This window comes from Camellia sinensis, chromosome 7, assembly GCF_055761805.1.
Source record: "Camellia sinensis isolate YWXY chromosome 7, ASM5576180v1, whole genome shotgun sequence".
NCBI classification, from domain to species: Eukaryota; Viridiplantae; Streptophyta; class Magnoliopsida; order Ericales; family Theaceae; genus Camellia; species Camellia sinensis.
Window position 1 is genome coordinate 195,533,375 of NC_138967.1, and position 6,678 is coordinate 195,540,052.

The following is a 6,678-nucleotide window of genomic DNA, read 5'->3' on the forward strand; positions in this document are numbered from 1 at the left end:
AATACGAAGTTGGGGACCATGTGTTCATTAAAGTGACACCGATGAAGGATCAAACTCGGTTTGGTGTTAATGGCAAATTGGCGCCAAGGTATGTTGGACCTTGTGAGGTCCTTGAAAAGATCAATCCAGTATCGTATCGGGTAGCCTTACCTCCAGTGATGGAGTATATGCACAATATGTTTCATGTATCGATGCTTTGAGAGTATTTGAGAGATCCACTCCATGTCATTGAGCCAACACACGTACTTTTGAAAGATGATTACGCTTACGAGGAAAGACCTATCCAGATTGTGAATTGCATGATCAAAAGGTTGAGAAACAAAGAAATATCATTAGTAAAAGTTGATTGGCAAAACCACGGAGAAACCTATGCAACCTGGGAGACCGAAGCAGACATGATGAAAAGATATCTGGATTTATTCCCATTGGACCCAATGTTGTCCCAGAACGAAGGTAATTCAAGTTTGGAGGACCAAACTTTTTTAAGGGGGAAGACTGTAACAACCCCAACCTCTGATTAACGCTAATCCATGATTAATTATGCCTAATTAGAAATTTTGTTGAATCTTGAATTAAAATGCATGTGTGTGTGTTGCATTGTTGTGTTTATATCTGTTAGGCGTAGAAAGATCTGTTCACGATTTAGTTTCGGTTTGCGAATTGAAAGCCTTATCGGCATTCAAATTAGAAATTGACTTGATTTATGTGCTAGTTAGAATTTATAGAATTTTATGGTAGGCTTAATTAAAATTTGGTTCGGAACGACTAAATTTGATTAAAATAATGCTATTTGTTTTATTTTGTCAATTACCACCTACAAGGCCTTTTGACCCCACTAAGTTGCCTTTATTATTTCATTCATTCCACAACTGATGCAAGAGACGGGAGAGAGAGAGAGAGAGTTGAGGGATTTGGGTCCTAGTTCAAGAATTGACTTCACAAGGGGGGAATTGGCTAGAAGATTGAAGATAATTTGAAGCTTTGAGTTAGGATCACACTTGTAATCAACCTTAAGTCACGCGGCTCAGAACAAGTGAAGGGCCGCCTTACCATCTAGTTAGGGCTACCAATCATCTGTGCGTAATAACTTTGTAAAGTTATGTTTAATGTTAAGTATTTTCTGAATATTATGATACGAAGTAATTAGTTCTCTGAAATGCCATGCTACGTTTGAAATGAATGAATGGTTGTCCAAGATTCTGAAAGTTATTCGTGGCATCCTTAACATCATATGATATGCGTCCCTTTATGGGTCATCAGGTTCCTTCATGGATCATCAGAAACGTCTCTGTGCACATGAGTCATCAAAATGCCTTCAAGGCTGTCCCTTTATGGGCCATCGGATTTGTTAACGCTAAGGGATGTACCACGTGTGACTATATGCAAAATCTAATTATGAAAACAATTATAAGTCTGTTTTTGATTTAGAAACTGAATATACGTAAGACTCTGTTTCTGATAATAATCTGATTTCTAACTTGGTGATGGACATCATTCATTAAATCCTTTACTCTGTTATTATTCACTGGGCTTTAGCTCACAGTTTATATTATGTATGCAAGTGAGCCGGTGTGTGAGCCGGCGTGTGACCCGGGTCAGAGTTGACGACCTTCATTTCTGTTTTGTCAGCCAACCGTTGTGCCTCCCGAGGAGGTTCCGATCGAAGTCTAGTTGTATGGCTGTTTTTTTTGGACTTATGCTAGTTTCTGAATATTTGTAAGTCAGGTCTTGGGAACACCACTTATGTAAATGTTTTGTAAATATTGAGGTCCTCAGACCAACACGCTTGTGTATATATATAAGTTTTGAAATCTTCTGTCCCATGTATGTCATCACGGCTCATTGGACCCTGTATATTTTGTATAATTGCTTCCGCAGCCCCTTATCATGTGCTTTTCTGTTCAGAGGCCTTCAGTAATCCACGGATTACTGGCTGGTTACGATGCTAAACCTATAGGGACGGGTTTGGGTCGTAACAGCAAGGAATACAAATGAGACTGAATCATCCGAAACAAGAATTTCTCGATTGGAAAGAATGGTTGAATTATTGACTGAGGCTTTAAAACAACAACAAAATCAGCAGCTCCCACCTTCTCCTCCGCTACTGATGTAACTAGAACCAAACGCCAATGATGATGTGATTTTTTAACGCAGAAGTTTAATAAAATGAAGCCACCAACATTTCAGGGAGGTCTTGAGCCACTGAAGGCCGAAGCATGGATCTTAGAGACTGAAAAACTATTCAAAATATTTCCGTGTTCAGAGGCGTATAAAGTGTTATTGGCTACTTTTACCCTACAAGAAGAAGCTGGACAGTGGTGGATGCTCATCCGTGATACGAACAATTCCATGACGCGGGCTTAGTTCAGAGAAGCTTTTTATGATAAATATTTTCCTCAGTGTGTCTGAGACCGTAAAGTATTTGAATTTGAGCAACTGAAACAGGGTGTTATGTCAGTAGCCGAATATAAATCTAAGCTCACCGAGCTTGCCCGATACACACCACACGTGGTAGATACTAACTACAAAAGGCTAGAAAATTTGAGGGTGGACTTAATGTGGAAATACTTGACTGGATCAATGTCTTGAAATTACTTAAGTATGTGGATGTCCTTGATCGAGTTATTATAGCTGAGGCAAATGTGGCAGCGTTAAAATAGGCCGAAGCATCGGTTACTGAATGGCGGGGCAAGAGGTAAAGTTTTAATTCCAAAAAGGGCCGGAGCAACTCATGGAATAAAAAGCAAAATACAGGATCAACCAGTAGTTCCAGCCGGGGGAATAATTCTGTACCACCTTGCCCAGAATGTGGCAGAAGGCATAAAGGGGTTTACTACAAAATTTTAGGGGCATGTTACAGGTGTGACAAAGTGGGCCACATGGTCAAAGATTGTCCTCTCACGTCTCAAGGCACTAGTAGACCTGTAGCGAGCGCTGCAACGTCAACCACTACACCAAAACCTAATCCTAAAGCGACTGGCAGGGAAACGTTGAGGCAAGGCCGGGTGTTTGCACTTGTACCAAGAGATGTGCAGAACACTGAGACAGTGGTGTCAGGTACACTCCCTATTTGTGCTCAAAATGCTTATATTCTGATTGATTCGGGGTTTACACACTCGTTTGTCTCGCATCCTTTTTTACAAAAATTAAATAGACCACTGGAACCCATGAACTATTTATTAGCTGTATCTTCACCTACTGGGGGGTCTATGACTTGTGCTTATGTGTATCCTGCATGTGACATAGTTATTAGGGATATGTTTTTATATGTTGATTTGTTACCTCTGAATCTCGATCACTTTGATGTAATTTTGGGAATTGATTGGTTAACCAAATATCATGCCTCCATTAATTGTGTAACAAAACAAGTTGTATTTCATCCACTTGGATTGTCTGAATTTACATTTAACGGAGCTGGTGTAGTGCCTCCCCCATACTTGATTTCATCAATGAAAGCACTCAAATTGATTAAAAAATGGTGTAAAGGGTATTTTTGTTGTATATTGACTGTACCTGTTGATACTAAATTTAATGTAGACAGTATTCCTATAGTCAGAGAATTCCCAGATGTTTTTCTAGATGATTTGCTAGGGGATCTGATTGACAGAGAGATTGAGTTTACTATTGAGGTGATACCAGGTATACAACCGATTTCCAAAACTTCGTACCAAATGGCACCTACTGAATTGAAAGAGTTGAAAATCCAGTTGCAAGAGTTGTTGGACAAAAGGTTTATCAGGCCTAGTACATCACCGTGGGGCGCTCTAGTAGTATTTGTGAAAAAGAAGGATGGTTCATTGAGGCTTTACATTGACTACCATGAGCTGAATAAAGTGACAGTGAAAAACAAGTACCCGTTGCCTCGCATTGATGATTTATTTGACCAACTGCAAGGTGCTCAAGTCTTTTCCAAAATTGATCTTCGATCCGGATACCACCAATTGAAAATCAAAGCTAAGGACATTGAAAAGACTGCTTTCCGAACAGGTACGAATATTATGAATTTCTTGTTATGCCTTTTGGAGTTACTAACGCACCTGCTGCATTTATGGATCTTATGAACATAATTTTCAAACGGTTCATCGATGAATTTGTGGCTGTTTATATAGATGATATCTTGATTTATTCTAAAAGTAAAAAGGAATATAAACACCATTTGAGAATTGCCTTGCAAATCTTAAAGGAAAAGAAATTATATGCAAAATTGAAAAAAATGTGACTTTTGGCTTGATAGTGTTATATTTTTGGGCCATGTGATTAATAAAGATGGCATTTCAGTTGACTCACAAAAAATTGAGGCAGTGGTGAATTGGCCTAGACCGACTAATGTTACCGAAGTCCGAAGTTTCTTGGGTGAAGATTTGTGAAAGATTTTTCCAAAATTGCTTTGCCTTTGACTCATTTAACTCAAAAAGGAGTACAGTTTGACTGGACTGATCAGAGAGAGTCAGCCTTCAAGAATTAAAGACTCGACTTGTGACTGCACCGATTCTCACCTTACCCTTAAGTATGAATGGATTTACTATTTTTAGTGATGCTTCTTATAAAGGTTTGGGGTGTGTATTGATGTATAATGGTAAAGTCATTGCATATGCTTCCTGATAACTGAGGCCACACGAAAAAAACTATTCTACTCATGATTTGGAACTTGCTGCAGTAGTATTTGCCTTGAAGATTTGGCGTCACTACTTGTATGGGGCAACATGTGAGGTTTATACTGATCACAAGAGCTTAAAGTATTTCTTTACCCAGAAAAAGTTGAACATGAGACAACGAAGATAGCTAGAATTGATAAAAGATTATGACCTGCAAATCTTGTACCATCTGGGGAAGGCTAACACCGTTGTTGATGCACTTAGTCAGAAATCAATTTTTACTTACTGGGCAAAAGGAGTTGTTACAAGACCTGGAGAAATTCGAAGTTGAAGTTGTATTGCGGGAGTAAGGCAGGACTTTAGTTGCTATCTCCGCCAACCTGCACTTATTGAAGAAAATAAACAAAAACGACAACAAGATGACTTTTTGAAAAAGATTATTGATGAACAGGAATCCAAACAGAGGCTAGGCTTTGTTTTTGAAAATGATGTGCTGAAATTCCATAGTAGATTATGTGTACCTAATGATGTTGACTTGAAAAAGCGAGTTCTGCAGGAAGCTCATAGTTCAAAATTTTCTATCCACTCGGGTAATACGAAAATGTACTAAGACTTGAAGCTTAATTTCTGGTGGCCAGGAATGAAAAAGGAAATTACAGAATTTGTGTCTAAGTGTTTACACTGCCAACAAGTCAAAGCCGAACATCAACGACCTGCTGGATTGCTTCAAACACTGCCAATACCGGAATGAAAATGGGAGCATATCACATTGGATTTCATTGTTGGACTACCTCGCTTTAATAGAGGTATGGATTCAATTTGGGTAATTGTCGATCGTTTGACCAAATTTGCACACTTCTTACCTGTCAAAATAATTTATAATGCGGATAAGTTGCTACAATTTACATTAATGAGATTGTTAGGTTGTATGGAGTGTCTGTGTCCATTGTTTTTGATAGGGACTCGAAGTTCACGTCAAGATTTTGGCAAAGTTTGCAAACGACATTGGGTATTGAATTGAAATTGAGCAGTGCATACCATCCACAGACAGATGATCATTTAGAAAGAACAATTCAAACTCTGGAGGACATGTTGCGTATGTGTGTGCTTGATTTTCAAGAAAATTGGGAGACTTACTTGCCATTAGTTGAATTCGCTTACAATAACAGTTTCTATTCAAGTATTAGTATAGCACCTTTCAAGGCTCTATATGAAAGAAAATGTTGATCTCTTATCTGTTGGGTAGAAGTTGGAGATGGGCCTTTACTTGGGCTTGAGATTGTGCATGAAACAACAGAAAAAGTGAAGTTGATACAACAAAGATTAAAAATCGCGCAAAGCCTTCAGAAATGTTACGCGGATGTCTGGAGGTGAGACAGGGAATATGAAGTGGGTGATCATGTTTTTATAAAAGTGACGCCAATGAAGGGACATGCTCGTTTCGGTACCAAGGGTAAATTAGCGCCAAGGCATGTCGGGCCGTACGAAATTATTGAAAAGATTATTCTAGTGGCATATCAGGTGGCACTTCCTCCCGAAATGGAACATATGCATAATGTCTTTCATGTATCAATGTTGTGGGATTATCTCCGGGACCCTTTCTACGTTACTGAACCTACCCACGTGGTGTTGAGTGGTGACTATACATATGAAGAACGACCCATTCAGATTTTTAATCGTCGGATAAAAAAGTTGAGAAATAAGGAAATTCTACTAGTGAAAGTGGATTGGCAAAATCATGTTAGTGTTTATGCAACTTGGGAAACAGAGGACGATATGAAAAAAAGATATCCATACCTATTTCCACTTGATCTTATATTCTTTTCGGAGGATGGCAATTGAGTTAGGAAGACCAAACGTCCTAAGGGGGAGAGGATGTGACAACCGTCTCCTTAATTAAGCAAATTAATTAGATTAATTATGTGCTTAATGTTAATTATGTGATTGGGTGGTACTGAATGTTATTGTTGTGCCATGTGACTATTCGAAATGTCTTATTGTGGGCCGATAAGTTAGAGTGAATATTAACTTGTCTGATTTGTTAATTTTAATAGATTAGAATTAAATGATGGGATAGGAATTA